Below are 21,075 nucleotides of genomic sequence, written 5' to 3'. Positions count from 1 at the left end.
ACATGATGTGTGTAGGAGTTTTATATGGCACAGAAGTTGTTTGATAATGAGTATTGACTCAGAGATTTTATTCATCTTTTTAGAGCTTTTTGTTTCGCTTGGCCTTGTTGGTTTGTTTGATGGTGCTGGGGATTGAACTTAAGCCCTTTTGCAGGGTAGGCAAGCACTCTACCAACTGAGCTATATAGCCCTAGCCCTCCTTGTTTGTTTTAATGTAAGCATTATCCTTTCTGATATTAATTTATGGTTAGGAATGCTGGCTTTCTTAGATATTGGAAGTAATTGCTTTTTATATTTTACTTAATTTTTATTATCATATATCATTTACACTTATTAATGGGGTTCAGTGTAAAATTTCAACACATGCATGAAGCCTGCAATTAAAAATTCAGCTTTACTTTTTCCCTCCTATCTTTTCCAACTTCATTGATTCACTTTTGAAAATATATTTCCCCAATAGTTTCTTTCAAATGTCTGAATTTTTTAAAGGAAGAAGACACAACAAGTTTTTTTTTTTTTAAATACTGACCATTTGTATCTTTTTGTGTGTGAGAATCAGTTTGGGAGGTGCTGAGAGGGGAGAAGAAGAAAAATGTTTATGTGTCTGTTTTGAAAATAACAGAAAATAACTTTTAACAATGATATGCAAAGATATAGAACTGTAAGCTCCAGATTTACTGTAAAACAATCCCTGTGAGGCTGCCTCATCAAGATTAAAGAAATGTTAGACAATTTCCATATTTCAGTCACCTCAGGGGGAAAGACATTCTTAATAAATGGAGTGGAATTCTTCACAATATTTTCTACCCAGGATACAAAATTTTTCCTAGTCTTTTATTCGTTGATGAAAAGAGATAAAGAGTAATAAATATAGCAGTGTAGTCATATAAATATTTAAACCTTGTTGTGTTTAGGAAATTATGTTTAGCTATTTATTGAAGTTATTTTCTTTATAGCATAAGAAACATTGTTATTTAAGGTGAAAAACCAGCATGTAGGTCTTGTTTTTGTTTTCTATAATTTTTTTCTCTATTAATTAGAAAATTCTGACCTTGGGGTCTAATTTCCATTTTGTAAATTTGCAGAACACAAGTCAAAGAAAAAAAGTACCCTTCATTGATTTATGTTCAAAAACAACTTGAAATCTTGTTATTCTACATTTTCTTCTTCAATGCTGGTGAGGAGCTAATGCAGAAAGAAACAGATTTCTTTCACCCTGATAGATTGAAAGAACTCATCTATTCATTCATCTATTAAATAATTTTTGAGTGTATGCCAAGAAATATGGTCTCCATGGGTTGATTCTTGCCAAGAGCTTTGAAAGCAACAGAACTCTGTACAAAAGTTTGATCAGAGATCATGGCACTGATGTGCCCACTCTTGACCAGTTCAGTTCCACCTAGACTTGAACATATTCATTGGCCTTAGATAGCCCACAAACTCTTCCCCTGATCAATAATTAATACATACTTCATGTATCTCAGTATCTCTTACATTGGCCTCATAAGCTAAGTCTTAGAATTTAGACTATAAGCTTGAGTCCCTAAAGCCTTATTGAGAAAATCCACCTTTTTGAAGACGAGAAGTAAAAAGGCTCAGCACGCCTGTTTAAACTAAAAGGTAGGGATAAGAGAATTACCAATAGGCTACAAATGTCAGGGTAAAAATACAGTGTCCTCAACAATATTCTTAGAAATTCTTGTTCTTTCTAATATGTAAATTACTGGGAGAGGTTGTTAAAATTTGCCTTTAGGATCATGGATGTGTCCGTTTCTTCACTGTAATTCTATAATTTCCCACTGTATTCAAAAATCAAAAAATGTGTATTAATATTCTTTATTAATTCTTAATAAACCTTTGTTGCTATAATATCTATTTTCCATAATACATACACATTTTCACTTTATTTTTTATATAGATATTTCTCTAACACTTCACTGTCAAATTTTCTTTGCTCTTAAATTTTAGTTTTGTCTTCTGCAAACCAAATATAGAAACAAATTTTGGGTTTGATTAATCTGGAAGACTTTCAAATATATAATAGGTTTGGATACTATTTCTTTTTGTTTTTCTTTTATCTTTTTTAAAAATTTTTTTATTAGTTGCTCAAAATATTACAATGATCTTGACATATTATACATTTGATTCAAATGGGGTACATAATCTTATTTTTCCATGTGTACAGATTGCAGGATCACATTTGTTATACAGTCACATTTTTATTCAAATTTGTTAAATGTCACTATTTAATTTTTTCTTCTACTGCTTATAAATAATTTTCTATTATTTGAATGAATATGTGCATATTTGAATTATTAAATCTACTCTTAGGATTTTTCACTTCATTTTCACAAAACTAAGGAATTTGTGAATCTCCCCAATGCCAAATAATCTCATTTCTTCTTTTACATGTTAATTGTTCCTTAGTATTTTAGTGTTTCCGAGATTCTATTTATTCATAATTATACTGTCATTTTTCAAAAATAGTCATTATTATTCATGTTTTGAATCAATTCAACTTTTATCCTCAAAGGAGTAATTTTATTATTCATTTGCAATAACAAAATTCCATTCACATCTGCCCACTTATTAGCTAATGTCTTTAGCCTCTATTGTCTCTGATACCTTATTTCTTTCTTCTAGTATCAATTCCCTTCTTTCTTAAATATACTTTTCGTCATTTTTTTCAATGATAAATTTATTTGTTTTCCTGAACACAACATTTATTTCATCTTTAATTTTGAGTGATTGTTTTAAATTTTGTCTTTATGGTTCTATAATTGTTGTGCCTAGCCTGGAGATGACTTTATTTTTAATTATAAAATATTATATGAATATAAAGAGTCCTCATGTATAATCTCACATTTTCTGCTCCTATTTTCTTTGTTCTATCCTTCTTCAATTTCTTATACTATTTGTTGGACCTACTTATCCTGTTTTTCCAGCATTATTTGAAGTGTTATTGACAAATATAAATTATGTATGTTAAAGAGCACAATGTACTATTTTAGTAGTAGTTTGCTTATTGTGAAGTGATAACCATTATCAACATGGTAAGCACATCTGTCAATTCACATGTCTGTGTATGTGTGATGGGGGGGGAGGTGGTTAAGAACACTTGGCATCTACTTTCTTAGCAAACTTCAATCATATAATACATTATTTTAACTATTGTCATTACACTCTATGTCAAATACTCAATATCTTTATGTTTCTATTTGGATTTATGGTAAATTCCCTTTCCCATTTTCAAGTTCACTGTTTTCCTATTCAGCTGTATCAGATCTGCTGTTTAACCCATATTCCCACTTAGTTTTGATTTCAATAATCATTTTTATTTCAATACATATTTTGCAAAAAACATGCATCTTGCTGATATATCTTATTATTTTCTCATATTTTACATATTTCTTTGCAGTTTTAAAGATGGTATCAAAGGGAGTTTTATTACCTAAAATTTCTCAGCATATTAGCTTATATTTATAGTGTCTTAATTCTTAGCATTGTGGACTACTTTATTTTACCATATGGAATCCAAAATGCTTGGGACCAGAAATGTTTCATATTTTTTAATTTCTAAGATTTTGGAATATTTGCACATGCATGATGATAGGTCTTGATTATGGGGTCCAAGTCTAAACAGAAAATCCACATGCACTTTGCACATAGTCTGAAGGTAATTTTATAGTTTTGTGTGCTTGTGTTTTGCCAATGACCCATTCCATGAGGCTAGCTGTAAAATATTCCACTTGTGGAATCCTATTGGCTCTCAAAAAGTTTTGAATTTAGAGCAATTCAATTGTAAACTTTCAGATTACTGATTCTCCATCTGTCTTAACTAGAAATCATGTGTATTACAGTAGGGCATTAATACAATAAAATCTTATAGGAACTGAGTTTAGGGAGTATGACTCCTTAGAGATTTTGCTTTTTTCCTATGGGCTATCTCAAGGATAATATCTGAGAACTAAAACAAAGGGGTTAAATATTTCAGTTTGTTGGTTGTTCAATCACATGGCTAATATAAATATAAACATTCAAATTAATGCAAGGGAAAGTCACTGGTTATGAGCACTGAAGAAGTCTCCTTCTCTATACCCTAATTAGAAATCACATAGATGATCTAAATATTTTATTAATACCTTGGTCCAAAGGAGAAATGCTTCATCTTCTCCTTTTTATTGAAGGTTTTAAAGTTAGGTGATTAAAAATTTACATATTATCCCAGACCCAGTCCTCACAATGTGGAGTCTTACCACTACTATGACTTAACATTAAAGAAAACAAGCCACTAGACAAAGCCTACCTTATCCCCAGGATGGCTACAGTGCTAGTTTAATTGTTTTCTACATGTTCCTCCAGGTTTTAATTCTCTCTTATATTGCACCTGTTAATGTGTCATTTTTAAATAAATATGTATCCAAAAGCATCCTTTATAAAAATCAAGTCCATACTTTTTTTAGCTTTATAGATGGAAGGTTTTCAGTTGTTTTTTTTTTTCTTTTAATATACTCACTTGCAAGTCAAAATACTGTACAATGTCAATGTGGGAAGTTAAGGCAAATAGTCAACTTCTTTTTAATGAAGGGACATTATCTTTTGGATTTAAATGAACCCAGACAGATCAATTTTTCTGGAGAAGGGTTCACTTTTATTCTACCTTATTATGTATTCTTGATCAAAGTTTTTGTTAAATATCTTTAAATTTATCAGAACATAATAACATTTAAAAAATCTTACTATTATTTTAATAGTAAGCAGTAATGAGATCAGATATCATGTAGAGTTTATATTTTTCAAAACATAAATGTAACAGCTCATTTAGCAGTGTACTTTAAAATACAATAATAAATCATTAAAATTGACAGTAGTTGTCAGGAAAAATGAAATATATGTATTTTGTAATGTGTTCTCTTTTTTGCTTAAATGTTTACAAAATATTCACAGTTTGGGAAATTTTTAATAAACCACAAATGATCATTTGCTTTTAAAAATGAGGACTTTGATTGCAAGAGAAAAATGTGATAATTAGTGTGTTGCCATTTATCACATTCATGAGCAAGAATTGAAATATTTGGGGGCAAGTCATGAGAACACCAATTCAAACACTTCAACATCCACCCTCAAGAGAAGATGTACCCCAATTAAGAGGGACTATATTAGTTAGAAATCATTTTCCAAAAAAACCTTTTTTTTTACTTTTGAGGGGAAAAAAATGATGCCATTGAGTGCAGTGACCCACACTTGTAATCCCCAGTACCCAGGGGGCTGAGGCAGGAGGATCACAAGTTCAAGGTCATCCTGGGCAACTTGGTGAGACACTGTTTCCAAAAAAGGGGATTAGGGATGTAGATCAGTGACACAGCTTCCATAGGCTCAATATGTAGTACTGAAAAAAAAGTAAAAAATAAAAATAAAGAATCAATGCCAGCACTTTTTTAAAGTATTATTTTTTAATTACCTTTTTAAAAGTATTGTACTTAAGCAAACACATTTTCTAAAATACTGAGATAATTTAAGCTTTTTTTTAAAAGGGGCCCAACTTCTTTAGCATATTTTACATATTATTTTACAAATAATATATAGAAATAATACTTTAATTTATAACAATTTAAAACAAAATTTTTTAAATCAGTTTTTTTTCCCTGAACACTTTGATGTTTATCAATCAACTTGTTTTGTATAAACGTCTATTTTTCTCTTAGTCCGGATAGAAGATGTGAACAAAAACTTTTTTAAAAAAATAATAACAATAATCCCAATGTCTTTGGCCTAAAATCATTCAGAAATATAAAAACTCAGGAGGCAGTTATCCTGGCTAACACTAAGACATAATTCTTAGGAAGAAGGATGATTTTCCTAATGCCATCACAAGTTATCTTCATTAAAGCAGACCAGAGCTATTTCTTATCAGTTAAAAATACTTTATTTTGCATGATTTCATTTGCTACTTATAACTTTATGATGTAGGCAGAGAAATTATTATACTGACACAGCTTTCCAGTCCCAGTTCAAATATCTTGTTCATAAAACCTTCCCTAAGTTTATAAAATTCATAAATTCCTTCCTCTGTTCTCCCTTAGTGTATTAAAAACATTTACTTCACTATTTTAAGCATATAGTTCAAAATAGCAAAATATTTTAAAATATTTATTTAAACAAACAACAAACTGAAAAGCTCTGTTGCCTGACAATGCCCTCTTCATTATGCCTGTTAACACACTCCCAGTTGCTGACAGTGGAACTGACCTTGACCTAATAAAAACTGCCTTGCCCCAGAGTTCACATCTCTCTACCTAATGACCACCTGATACAGAGGTGCAAACCCCTGTCTCAAGAGAAGACGTGTTCTGCTACAGCTTGTTTTAGAATTCTCTAGAATCAAGGTGAAACTGGTTTAAATGTCTTCCTCTGCTCTGTTTAGGTTTCCCCAACTCCCTTCTCCTCAGACCCCTCTTTGATTATGTCACTTAAACAAGAGAGATGCTTTCTAAGAAATCCATTTCAAGTCATTCTCCACACTCACTGTTTCTGGTCATCAGAATCAACTTCTTTTAAGCGTGGCAGTAGTTTTGTCACCAGTTCTCTAATATACTGTTCTAACTGTAATATGCACATTTTGTTTTCATATTTTAACAGCTTCAAAATAAGAATGCTTTACAGATGATGACATTATTGTTATTGCTGGAGACATCATTTCTAACTTCAGACAGCAGACATTTCAGTGAACAAATGATTTAAAAGACAACTTGAAGAAGACATATGTCTTCACTGTTTTTTGAAAATTTTCCGTGGACCTTCTTTTGTTATATTCAGGATAACTAAAATTTGTAGAAGGGAATTTTATTGACTTGGGAAAATTCCAGACAACAGAAGAATATTCTTTTCTAGATACATTACAGCACTAATATTCTTGATAATGTAGTTCCATATTGTGTGGAAAATAAATATAGAAACCAAGAACTCTGAAATATAAAATGGTTTTAAGAGAATCAGTTTTGACTGTAAAGATGTTTCTAAGAATACATTATCAATATAAATATAGGAAATATTTCTTTTTAAGTAATTCATAAAGGACTTTTTCAAAAACTATTAAATATAATTTGTGTGTGTATGTGGCAGGGGAGAGGCGGGGTATCAGGACATGAACTCAGGGGCTGAGCCACATCCCAAGCTCTTTTTATTTTTTATTTTTGAAACTTTGAGGCAGGGTCTTGCTAAGCTACTTTAGGGCCTCCTAAATTGCTGAGGCTGGCTTTTAACTTATCATTCTCCTGCCTCAGCCTCCCAAAGCACTGGGAAAAAAGGCATGTTCAACCTTGCCCAAGTCAAGTACAATTTCTTAACCCATTTTGTCTTAATGTTCCAGGTGTGAAACACCTATAGAAAATTAAATACTATAATTATATTATATGTAATATAATTATATCATGATAATGCAATTTTACTATAATTGTAATAAAATTAATTAATATAATAATATATAAACTCCTATTTATGATTTTCAACCTATTTTAATTCCTTTGCATCAATTTTGTTGAAATAGTTGCAGGATTAAAAATTGGGACATAATAGGTCAATAATACAATTAAAGGCAATTAAATCATTACTTTTTTTTTTCTTTCTTACTGGACCATAAAAATAATAGTGCATGATACAACAGGGATGTCTGAGAGTAAATATAAGTATCCAAATATGGTTGTATTTCTGGTTATATGTCTTGGTTGTGCAAAAATTTTTTGGCTACTCATTGACTTTTTGTTATTGTAGATAGAATATTTGTATTGTAAAATTCCTTATAATCAGTTTCTTAATGTATCTATACCTACTCTCATTTAAGTAAATATTCAGCATTTCTGTAACAAGGTGTTACACTCTTCTTTTAGGCCTGTTATTTAACCAATGATTAACCAAAAGGAAGTCTTTTATCAGAGTCACCTCTGGTTGCAGGAACCACAGATCTGGTGGATAAGCACCTTGTTCAGAATTCAAACTATCCCTGAGGCCATGGTAGCTTGCTCATATCCATCAAAACCTTGCTGACCAATCCTGAGATAATGACTAGATTATAGTTAGACTGAGACTGCCGGAATACACATTTTTTGATCCCCTTTATGTGTATAATCGTGAACCTCATGCCAGTATCCCCAAAGACAGGGCTGAAAACATGAATCCTTTGGACTCCTGGTGTAGCTTTACTGATTTAAGATCCTTTATGCCATCATTACTTTCCTTGTTTGGGCTCTGAGGGAATGTCTGGACCTGATTTGTTAAAACACCCCAGAATCAGGCCTCTGGCCTAAAATTCCAATAATGTTTCTTTTATTGTAAATAAGAAACTCATCAAATCTTTGCATTATTATGAATAGTACCCTGCTACACACAAGAAAAAATACAATTACATATCCTTTTATAATGTCTTTATTTTTTAGATTTAATACTGTCTTTTTCTTAATTTATTTAGCTTTTTACCTAAATATATTAAATTTTCCCCAATATGTTTTTAGCCTCTCCAATCATTTTATTTATTTATTTATTTATTTATTTAGGTACTGAGGATCGAACTTAGGTATGCTCGACCACTGAGTCACATCCCCAGCCCTATTTGTGTTTTGTTTAGAGACAGGATCTCACTGAGTTGCTTAATGCCTTGCCATTGCTGAGACTGGCTTTGAACTTTTGATTCTCCTGTCTTAGTCTCCCCAACCCCTGGGATTACAGGCATGCACCCTGGCTTCCAATCAACTTTTTAAACCATCTAAACATCCACAATCTTTTTGTTGGTGGTGTTGATGTTGTGGTTTGTTGTTTTTCTTTTAACATGGAGATATTGTTTACGAAACCTATTATCTTTTTATCAATGTGGGCTAGTTACCTTTTTCAACATCTGTTCTATAACTTCTGTCCTGTGACATCTTTCCACTATTCTTGAGGAAATTCCAACCCCTCTGTGGGATTGTCACAGGAGGAGAGATGCCTCCAGAGAAGTGTCTGATATATTCCCAGAGGGGAAGAGGAATTTAACTCAGAACCAGTGGGGTTCTTGGCAAACAGGAAGGAAAAGAATTTCACCATGCACCAAAGGCATAAACAGGTTTACTTAGGAAGTAGATACATTTTCAATACACACACACACACACACACACACACACACACACATACACACCAGTCTGGAGGTAGATCCACGTAGGCCCACAAAATTTCATGAAAAATTTTCCCTGTACTTATGCATTGCCTTCATTTTACAAGGGGATGAGTCAAGAGCACAGGTTGAGGGCATGTTGCTAAGGAGCTACAATTTTTCCTATGTGCTTTCTGCATATTTACTGGTTTATGGGTATCTTTCCTTTTATTCCCTAATTCCTATCTCAGGATCACCTGTCCCATGTATTTCATTTCTTTCTCTAGTCTGCTTTATGCCTTTATCTGGTAGCAGTTTTATCAAATAACTTCCTGGAGAAAGGAGATATGGAAGGTAAGAGATCAAGACATCATGCATTTAAAAATACCTTTATCCTTCTCTTGGTTTATAGTTTTGCCAAATAAAGAAATATTGGATGAGAATAATTATCTCTACAAAGTTTGAAAGCATTTCTGTAATTTCTTCTACCTTCCATTATTGTTGAAAAGTCAAATAATCATCATATTCTACTCACAGGTATAATACCCTATCATTTTTCTCTTTTAAGCCTTTTTAAAAAATTATTTTTTCTCTGTTAGTCTGAAAGTTTAAGAGGTTCCCTGATGTGAATACTGGTTGCAACTTATCAATTTAGAGAACCTTAAGTTCTAGGGAATTTTTTATATTATATTTGTGATATTTTGACTATTTACTTCTCTTATTCTTTTTGAAATTCCTGTGGTGAACTTAAAAAAACATTTTCTCCTTTTTGATTTTGTCCTGTATTTGTTCTTTGCTTCCTCTAACTGATATAGCTGTTATTGATATTTTATTTATTATGTTTTTCATTTCCAGAGTTCTTTCTTGTTCTATGTTTTTTTTTCTTTTTGCATTAACTTTTCTGTGAATAAAAGATCTCTTATTTTCAAAACAATGACCAGTATGATTCTGGAAACAACCAGAATTAAAAGTTTGTGCTTGCTTACCACTCAACTGAAAACTTAGGAGACAAGAGTTCCTGGATGGAAACAGACTTACTAAAACTGGCCCAGAGGAAAATAGAGGAGACATTTTTGTAATCTCAAATCTCTATGTTAGGAACATAAACAGCTTTATAGAATAAAAAGTACACAGAGGGGTAATGGGACAGGAAATCAATGTGTTAGACATGGTCATCATCATCCAGAGGTAGGTCTTCTTTCCTCTTCTCTGGTGTAAACCTTACAATGGCCTTTGACTATCCACTATCAAGGCAAATTTTCATATTCTGCTCATTCCCATCTTCTGTGGTATCACCTCAAATTCCTCACAGATTTTAGGATCCTTGGAATGAGTTTGGTTTCTTGCTGAATATTCTTCTGCAGATATGTAGTTTGTTTTATTCACTATAAAATATTTACCATCCTTCATTCTACAGGTGTGGATTAACCAGTATTTTTTACCAGGTCCTGTTTGAACTCTGAAATGTAATACTAGAAACAAACAAAAAGTGCTATTTTCACAAAGACTGTATTTTGGGAAGAAAATACAGACAACAAATAGAGAAGATATAATAGGATATTTCAGTGCATGAGGGCATTATGGAGAAAAGTGAAATAGGAGAGGCTGATTCAAAGCTTCTTTTCAAGCCATTCATCTTCTATTCTGTCCTAAAACCATGTTCATTTGTCCATTTCAGATTTGTTTTTGTAATATTCTTTCCTGGCTCGATAGTTTTCAAATACTGATCCATTTAATTAAAATATTTTGTTTCTTTTATCATTCAAGTTTAGATTTCAAATTGTGTCAAACATCACAAGGTAGACCCCCATGATTAATTACACAAACCAGGTCATCCTATTACATACTCTGATGTTACCTACCCTTGCCTATTATAGCACTCAGCACAGTTTATAATTATTTTCTTTTACTATTGCTTTATATCTGTTTTCTGCATCTTGATTATAAATTCTGTGAACGTAGGAACCAGTTTCTGTATGGCTTGTTTGTATTATTTCCATATCATTACAGCTTAGCATAGTCCCTGGTACACTGTAGGTGTTAAATATCTGTGAAATAACCATATTGGGTAACACTTTACCCTGCACCCAAGGAAAATTCCAACAGCAGAAAGTATTCATGAATCTTTTGAAATGCTGGGAGAGAATTTTATCCCAGGTTGTTAATTTAAACAAGATAACTTCAAAAGCCTTTCCTAATCTCAGTATTTTGGCAACATGATCTTGGCCTAATCAGTTATCCTATCTGGATCTTGGTTTCTGACTCTGAAGTGAAGGGTTCACTCGAAGTAATGTCTTTATTACTTCGAGCTCCTAGAATCATTGATGCTATGCCAGTAGTATAGGAAAAACTTAACGTAAAATACTGATGAAAACTTACTTATGTTTTTCTCCAATAGCTTACATTTATGAATGAAATGACATAATGATCTCTGATTTCATTAATTTTATTTTTCCTTCTTTTCTTTTGAATAGTACTACTGTTTTCATCCTGCTTATTTATCATGGAAATTGATTCCTAATTTTGAATAGGAATTTCCTGTTGTTGATCAGACACATGTGCACTCTAAAAGGACTGACTACACAAAAATACATTTATTCTAGTACCATTAAATGTAATGTTTTAAATTGAGAAAATATAATACTTTAGTCCTATACAAAAATCCAAGAAGCTAAATTAAATGTGATTTTAATAAGACATTGACTTACTTAGTTTCAAAGATTTGTACGTATAAATTCAGATTTTAAAAATTAATATAAATTTTACAGGGAATAACAAATAGCATTGGAAGATTCTGTGTTCTAGATTAATAAACACCTAAAACTCATATGCTTTTCAGAAAACAAAATATTTTGAATTTATATATCTCCTTAAATATGTCATAAAAGCCAAATGCAGCCTGCATTGTGACTAAAATTCTTCTGGTGTCATTCTTTACATGTTCTAAGCAACGATCTGTGGAATTTAATAACAACTTGCTAGTCATGTCGCAAATTTATTTTCTTGGGAATTTATAGGTAACTATTTTCATTAATTGAATCATGGATTTTATTCATATATGATAAATTTAACTTTTTCCTATTTTATTTAATACTTCTCTAATAAATTGTTGTGCTCTGAGATAGTGAAAAATTACTAGCATTATTTATCATACTTCCAAATTTTTATGTTTTTCCTTCATTAAAGTGTTTGGTGTTAAAAAGTCTTTCCATCTTTCCAAGAGATACGACATAGAGTTAGCTCCTATAACTAAAAGAAGAAAAAACATATATAGTGGGCCATACAAGGTAGATATTCATTTCACAAACACATATTGAAGTTGCATTTGTCTTGTTATGGCAACTAGATGAAGACTGGAACCCAGACTCATTGCCTAGATTCTGCTCTTTTGCGCCTTACTGTCACTGGGTAGACAGAGCACAGTGACTACTGTGGTTTCTTCCATCATAGTCTGCTGCACAGGGAAAGTAATGGAAGGCATGACCAGTTCTGACAGGCACAGCCTGGAGGTTGCCACAGTACTAACCTCAAGTCTACTGGCCTGTACCAAAAATATGGCTACAGTGGGCTGCAAGAGAGCCCCCAAACAATCTGTAACTGAACAACCATATAATAAGCTTAAACTTGTTTTACTAAAGAATAAAAAGAGAATGGGTAATGAAAAATTGTGGGAACTATCTGTCTCTGTCACAGTCACTCAAGCAGTATTTATTATTCAACACCTTACTTTTAAGCCTTTTCTGACTCTCCTAAGCTCCTGATAGTTTCTTTCACTGTCCCCCATAGCTCTCTGTTATATTTTGTCTGTGCATATCTTTCTCCTTTAGAATAATGTCTTGAAGAATACTCCTTGAGTATTGCACATCTTTTCATTTGCAGTGTATAAGATATATTAATGGACAAAGAGATACATAAATTAATACCTTAGGAAGATATATGAAGTCAATACATTAAATAAGAGAACTACTAACCTGTCAGCAAAAAAATATAGAATACTTTACTTAGTTGTATGCAAAAATATAAAATAAATTGTGTTTTCATCTCATTTCTCAATCTAACATAAGTAGTTTTGGCATATACTTCCCAAATGATTCCTTTTGATATGCTTCACATATTAGTAGAGTATACATTTTAAAAATCTTCACAGGTTTTATTTATTTTGTTTAAAGACAATTTTGTAATTTTAGTAACATTTTAATTCACATTAGAGTTCTGATTTATAAATGTTCATACTCTTTAAATTCTGTATAATTTATTTGTAAGGAATTACTTCATAAACTAGCAATCATTTCTACAAGTAAAGCATGTCAAAACCATAATAGAACAGAACAGGCTGAACTGAGCATAGTTAGATGTACTCTAAATGTCCTCTAAAAAGGATTTTATCATATTAAAATGTATGTCTGAACACGAGCTTTCTCTAAGCAATGAAAGATTTGATTGGACAAAAAAGTTTAAACTTTCCCTGTACTGACATACAAATTATGCCACCAAACACTTAAAATATTCACTTTCAAGCTGATATGATTAAGGAGGATTTTTTGGAGCATGATTAAGTATAAACATAGTCTTAAATACTGTAATGTAAATTAATATTCTTATTTCATTAGATTCAAAAGTGTATTATTTGTATGAGTAGTGGACTACTAATTGATACAGATTTTGTGAAACTCAATAGTAATATACCTTAAAGACATCCTATTTCACTATGTCCTATGACAACACTATTCACCTAGATTCATTAACTAGTATTCTGGAAAAAAATCCTTGAGTATTCCAAGAATTTCATTGTCTCAAACCAGTGAACCACAAAAAAAGTGGTAAATTCTCCATTTTCACATATGTCCAATCTGTCTATTTCTTTCCATCCTCACTGGCAATAAATTTGTACAAATTTTTTATTTCTCTATTCTGTTTCTATTCTCTACATGAAAACAAATAATTCTTTTAAGATACAAATGATTTCCCCTTATCTTCTACTTTTGTCCATGAAATAGTTCACTAATCATCTCATAGAAACAAAAACTGCAAGCAAGGACCCAGATCCTCATTTTTAAGTAATGTTTTTAACCAATAAGTTTAGGGTTCCTTGGAAAAAGAGACGATTTCAGTGCTGTAAGATCTTTTGAATGTAATTGATTGAATCTTTGTTTAAAAACTTGGGAAAACATTCAACTTGGATCTACTAGAAGTTATTATTCCATCAACTCCCTACTCTGAATATTAGTGAGAGTTAAGTTTTGATTATACATTCAGATGGGGAAATGTAGTGTTTCCCAAATGAGAAACAGAGACTCTTACAGAAGAATTTCATACTTTAGGTAAAGAATGATGGAGTTAGGAATTTACCCTTTGGAAAGTGTAATGAAATGTTTAATTCAGAATTATGATCATTAATATTTGCTAAAACTATTAAGTGAAAGATTTGAGGGGAAGCATACATTCCCATGATGCTAGAATGTTATCCCACTGATAATTTGTAGATTAAAGAAGAAAATCATACATTTTGAGAGGGGTCATCTGAGGTCCACATCTTATTCAACTGACCACTAAACATTGGAAATCAGATGATATGACTTCCAATATGCTGCAATATGAGTACACATAGACCAGTTCCCATCTAAATATTTCAAGTTTAACACAACCCCAGGAGAAGAAGAGGGTGCTTTTTTCTCTTAGAATTTGTTTTTGGTGCTGGGATTGAATCCATAGCCTTGTGAATGTGAGGCAAGCACTCTACCAACTCAGCTATATCCTCAGCTAAAACAGTCCAGAGTGTATAGAAAGAACATAAAGATTTGTAGCTTCAATGTGTTAAGTGGTGTTTATTTTTAGTAAAATAATAAGGGTGCTCCTTGAGACATTTTGCACACTAAAATGCATACATTAATTACTATAAAAAGGAAAACAGTTTGCATTTTTTTATTTAATAACTTCCAATTTTGTAGAATTCTTTAGATATGATGAAGTCTTTATGTGTTACAGAGTATATTTACACTTTAATATAGAAGGTCAAAAGTGAATAACTGAATAAAACACATAAATGTTTTGGGAATGAAATATGAACTCTGTTGTTCTAAAAATAAAGGCTGGACAAGCCAAAAATCTACCTAACATCCACATACACTCAACAACATAATACCTAACTAAGAAGAAAGAGAGAAGGAGAAAAAAAACCATAAACTTGACATTTTTTTAGTACACAAAAAGAAATAATTTCCTTTCTGTTTGTTTTAGCCAATTATTCCAATTCTAAGTCCCAGATTGTTCTTTTCTATTTCATTTTTAAGTCACTGAAAAGAATCTATAACTCACTAGCTGTCGTTATTAGAATAGAAATCTGTACACCTTAAAGAAGGTTTTTAAGAGTGTTTCTGTTGTTTCTTTCACCTTGCATAAAGGAAAACTATTATATACTTTATGACATTTTTAACCATTTTGTTTAGCAGTATATTATATGGCAGTAGGATATCCTAGCAAGTCAATCTGCATCTATCAAGCCTCTACTCAATACACTAGTCTAAGCATGCTTTCCAAATAAGCTCTGACATGACACTGACACTTTCTATTATCAGCAAGAGAGTTATTTTAATTCAAAATGACATAATCAATTGGAGAAGAACTTCTTGTACACAGAAAATAAGTTACTCCTTTCCTAGTAGAATGTGTTCCTGCATATCTTAAAAGTTTAAGTGTAATCTGATGACTTCCATTCAGCTTTGATTAACCTTAGTCTTTTTTTAGTTTATTATATGTCGTGTTTTCTAGAAGCAGAATCTGTGGTGTAGTTAAACATACTAGCTATTTATTAGGGAGTAACCTAAGCTAGTATCAACCCCACCAGAAGGTAAAGGCATGAATGGGCAGAGGCTCAAATCCAGGTCATGCAACATTCTTGACTGAACCTACATGACTAAACTGGTGCAGATTACCTGTCAGGATTGTCCCAAATAGCTAGGACTTTATACTCTAACTCCATAAGACACTGGACATGAGTGTTCTGGGAAGGCATTTGCTCATCAAATCCCTCCTTGAATCAGGAACTTGACAATATACTACCATATGTACCATAGATTACAAATTTCATTCTTCATTGACAATGTATTTAAATTATGTAGAATCGTGATACCAAAATTTGGCATATAGTATATAGAATTAAGTACTAGGTAGAAATATACATATTATAGTTAATGCATCCAGTTCCTACAATGAATCACATCACAATTGGATGTGAAAACTTTGAATCATTTTTTAAGTTATGATAGTCTAATTTAACAAACTGTGGATTAAGAGAGGTTTCTTATAGTGGACTGAACAATAAAGAATTGTATAAAAATCACATTATAAGTTCATACTTTTTCAATCAATGTAGCTTTTTAGTTGAGGCCAAATTTTAAGATGAATTCGGAATGTGATCTATTCCCTTTTATCTAGTAAAATTACTATTATGTTACTGCTCATTTTAATGCCTTTTGTATTTCTTAATTCAATGTCCCTAATAAATGTGTCTGATGCACACAAATGACATGGATCATACAAAACAATGCAAAGCATGTTATGTAATTTGAGACTTTTGAAGTTATCTTCTTGGAAATTAAAGGGATATTTAATTTTCAAGAATGCAGTATGAAAGTAAATATCTTTAATTTTGAAGGTCTTACATGTCTCTGTGATCATTAGAAATTATGAATTGGCATATATGAGAGTTGTCACTGTCTATAAAGTTCTTCATAGGACTACTACATTTTCAGAAGTTTGAAAAGAACGAAACATTATGGATCCTAAGAGCCCTCTGGAAGAGAAGATAATGGGAAGATACCAAGAGACTTTTTCATAATTCTAGAGCATTTCACCCATGAGGACAACTAATGAGAAAGATCTTCTTCTCAAGATGCACTGCTTGAGTTAGTTAAATTAAATAATGGAAATAGATTGTGATTAAAAAGCCTTCCATTAATTTTAAATATATGTTCATTATTAATGAGTTAGTAGAAACATATGTGCCTTTATTAAAAATCAATAAATAGACATAATAGCTTAGACATTAGAGGGTGTTTTTTTAAAAAATATGGCAGAAAATTTTTTGAGACTCTTCCTACTGTGAGGGGGTCCCCTCTCTCTTTAACTGGGTGGACTTAAAAATGTTTTGACTAAGAAAAGAGAGTAGATGAATGAGATTTTTTAAGATGAAGTCAAAATTTTTTGTCAATGTTATATGTCTTCTGAATGCTTTCTCTGAAGTACTGGTACATGATGCAAGAAATTTTACTGTCCTTGGGTTACCATAGTTTGAGGAAGCCCAAGCCACATGGAGAGGACTTAGGAGTCCAGATCAATGAGACCAAGCTCTGGGTTACCCAAGACAAGGTGCCAAACATGCAAGTGAAAGAGCCTCAAAATGATTCGAGTCCCTTGAATGACCACTAGATAGCTCAGATTTTCAAGCTGAGACTCTAAACTCTTAAATGGAAATAAGTCACCCCCACTGCACAAGCCTAAACTCTTGGCTTACAGGATCTCTAAGCATAGTAAAATGATTGTGGTTTTATACCCCTAAATTAGGGGATGGTGTTACATATCACTAGGTACTTAGAATTCTCTGGTACTACAATTATATGAACTGATCCTCTCTCAATAAAAAGAAAAAAGAAAGGAAGGCCATGATACATTCTTAACCTCCAAACTTGCATGGTTCCCTAATTATAAGATGTCACAGTCAAAGCCATTATAAATCCTAGTAATTTTTGTATGTAAATCAATGCTATTTGATGCAAACTAAATTTACTTTCAGATGTTCTGTGCCATGTTTATTTAAAAGCAAGAAACTTTGTTCTTTTAAGTAATTTTTCCATATTAAACATACACCAAATTTTTATATATATGCTTAATCAAAACCAGTCCAAAAAAAGGCATGCTTTTCTTAGCAGGAATTTAGCCAAAAATGCTTAATAATTATTTGCAAGTACTGGGTTGCATATTGCCTGGAAGGATAATCTGTAGGCTTCAGAACTTGACTTTGGGTGTGTTCCATTGTTTCAATAAGCTTTCTATTGAATGAAAGTAGACACTTACTAAATCCGTTTTCAGGGTAATAGCTTATAGTATTCCTCTAAATAAGAGCATTTCTCCTTGTGTTAAAAAAAATACTTCCTGACTTAGCATTTTCTTTTTTGTTTTCTTAGACTTACAATTTACTGGCTATCAGCAAAATTCCCATAAGGACTTATCCAGAGGAGAGAAAGGAAAAATATATTAAAAAGTTGCTACATATATTCAAGCCCTTAGTAATTTTCAAATTTTTATTAAAAGTTTACCAATAGTTGCATGTTTTTACAAGCCTGAAATAATGTATTGACATACTCTCTGTTCAATCCTTAAATGGCATTAGTTTTTAGCCTCTATTAATAGCATGTTTTATAAAAAGTCACAGGGTCCTGGATGCAATGGCACACACTTATAATCCTAGCAGCTCAGGAAGCTGAGGCAGGAGAATCACAAGTTCAAAGTCAGCCTCAGCAAAAGTGGGACACTAAGCAACTCAGGGAGACCCTGACTCTAAATAAAATACAAAATAGGGCTGGGGATATAGCTCAGTGGTCAAGTGCCCCTGAGTTCAACACCCAGTATGCCTCCCCAAAAAATGCCACGGAGTATTTGTGATATTATGCACAGTCCATACACTATCAGAGACAGAATGAAACTTTGTGGTCTAATTCAAACAACTTATGTAATACACTGGACTGTAATTCTGTCAGTAATGATGGTACCGCCTCATCCGTCTTAAAAAGAAGTTGCTTGAATCTTTCCAATGGAATGGTTTTCTGCACAGTCGAACTCAACTCATCTGGGCAGCTTGGATTTTACAATAGGAAATCTGCCTGGTAGATGTTAGAGAGTTAATTGCAGCACAACTAAAATATTGATATTTTCCCATAAATTTTTAAATTCAGAGCAGAAAAACTAGCAAGATGCTAAACATAAATAAACATCTGCATCTATGCTGAAAGGATTCATTTAATAATATTATCACAGGGAGATTTCCTATCAGTTTATAGTTATTTGTATTTCTTTTTCAGTAGTTGACAATTTGTGCTGTATTCTGATATCATAAAATTGCCTTTGTCAAATCTTATTACAGAGAGATGGACATCGACCAGAAGGCCAGTTTTTACTAGTTTATTTTATTTCCCTTCTTAAATCTTTAGGTTAGTAAAAATTTAAGGAGAAATATGGCATGAATATTGCAGGTAGCATTGGAGGAAAAGTGTTATATAGTCCTATGAAGAGAGAATATAAAATGGGTCTGATGGGACATATCAGAAAGCCGAGACATAAAGCAAACATACATTCCCCTTTTGAGATTTTATTGATATTCAGGACCTAAAATCCCTATGATGCTATATGAGAGTCCTTCACGGATTACAAGGTGTTAGGGGCAAATTCTTCAGAGACAGGGGCATGAAATGACTACATTATAGCAATTGAAGATATTATGTGTTCCCAGCCACAACAACTTGAACAGCTCAGCTGAAAAAAAAAAAAGTTATAATTCCCTGGAATTTGTCATAGAGTAAATGAATAAACAGACATTATTATGCCAAGTATAAGAAAATGGAAATGACACAAAATGCAAATGTTTGATGCCAGAAAATCAGTAGGGCACTAATTTTTATTGTGCTGTTAGGCTGCTGTGCTTTCCTATTAAAAGCACAAGGCTTTTAAGAAGATTAACACAACTTGCTGCTTTTTCATCCAAATAATATTATACATTTTAATAGCTAAATATCCACTCTTCAAGCCCTGAGCATTAAAACAAGAATTTCTTTGTCTCATATCTGATGGAGTGATGGGTTTGAGAACTCAAATTCAGTCAGAACTCAGCAAGTAAAAGTTGAAGATGCATCAAGTTCACCTGTATTAGCTGCTTTGAATGCTTTTAAAACATTAGCAAAACTTTTTTCCAAGTAAGGAGCATATAAAATTTGTATTTCTAATTTCTAAGTATAAACATGTATTTAATAGAAGAGAATAGTGATGAATTTTATAATTTTAGAACTTAGATCATGTGTCTGACAAGAACAACATAGATGATAGGAAAAACCTACACAGAATGTTTAACATGGTAAGTCTTGTAATTTCACTGTAAACAAAACAAAACTTATAGTTTGTAAAGAGAAGACCATTAGATAACTAAATTAAAAAATAGGCAAAGAAAAAATCGACTATTTCAAATTACAAATTCAATTAAACATTGTTACTTTGATCTTCTACAGTGTGACAGGATAACAGGGAGCTAATTTAGTAAGGATAGGCAGAGACTGCTTACTGAGAAGATGATATTCCAACTGTGACCCCCAAAATGAGTGATAACCGGATTCAAAAAGCCTGCAGGAGAGAAAGTTCAGGAGTGGCCTGAGTGTCTGCAAAGACTGAGGTTGCCAAAGTGAGTCAGTGCGAGCTAAAGGAGGAGAAAAAGTGCTTTGTCATTGTTTTACTTGGAGAGGCAATTTCTTACAAAAGGATAAAAGAGTCTGAATGAATCATAGCTCAGTAATTAAAAGGGAACACAATATTATTTTATGATCACAGAGCAGTGGGGTCTGTGACATCTGGTTTGAGAGTATGCGAGGACATAAATATTTATCTCAGTTTGGGACCATGTGACCAGCAGCATGGCCCTGACAGATGTGTGGCAATATCCTTAAAATCTTCCTGTCTGAAATGCTCTATGAACTACAAGTTTACACCAAGTGAGTCAAGCTGACTAGGTGCATGCAGTCATTCAGTTAATCATTCTCTAATATTACATGCATACCTGTTCGTCAGACCCCTTTTCTGCCTGCAAGTAGGGACACAGGTAAAGAGCCCATTACCAGAAGAGCTACTGAGGCATCAAGACTGACAAGGAAGAGCTGGACTGGGGGACTGGGGCCTAGAAGGCTAACTGCAGAGAG

This window comes from Callospermophilus lateralis, chromosome 17 (assembly GCF_048772815.1).
Source record: "Callospermophilus lateralis isolate mCalLat2 chromosome 17, mCalLat2.hap1, whole genome shotgun sequence".
Lineage (NCBI taxonomy): Eukaryota > Metazoa > Chordata > Mammalia > Rodentia > Sciuridae > Callospermophilus > Callospermophilus lateralis.
This window is presented reverse-complemented; position numbering follows the sequence as displayed.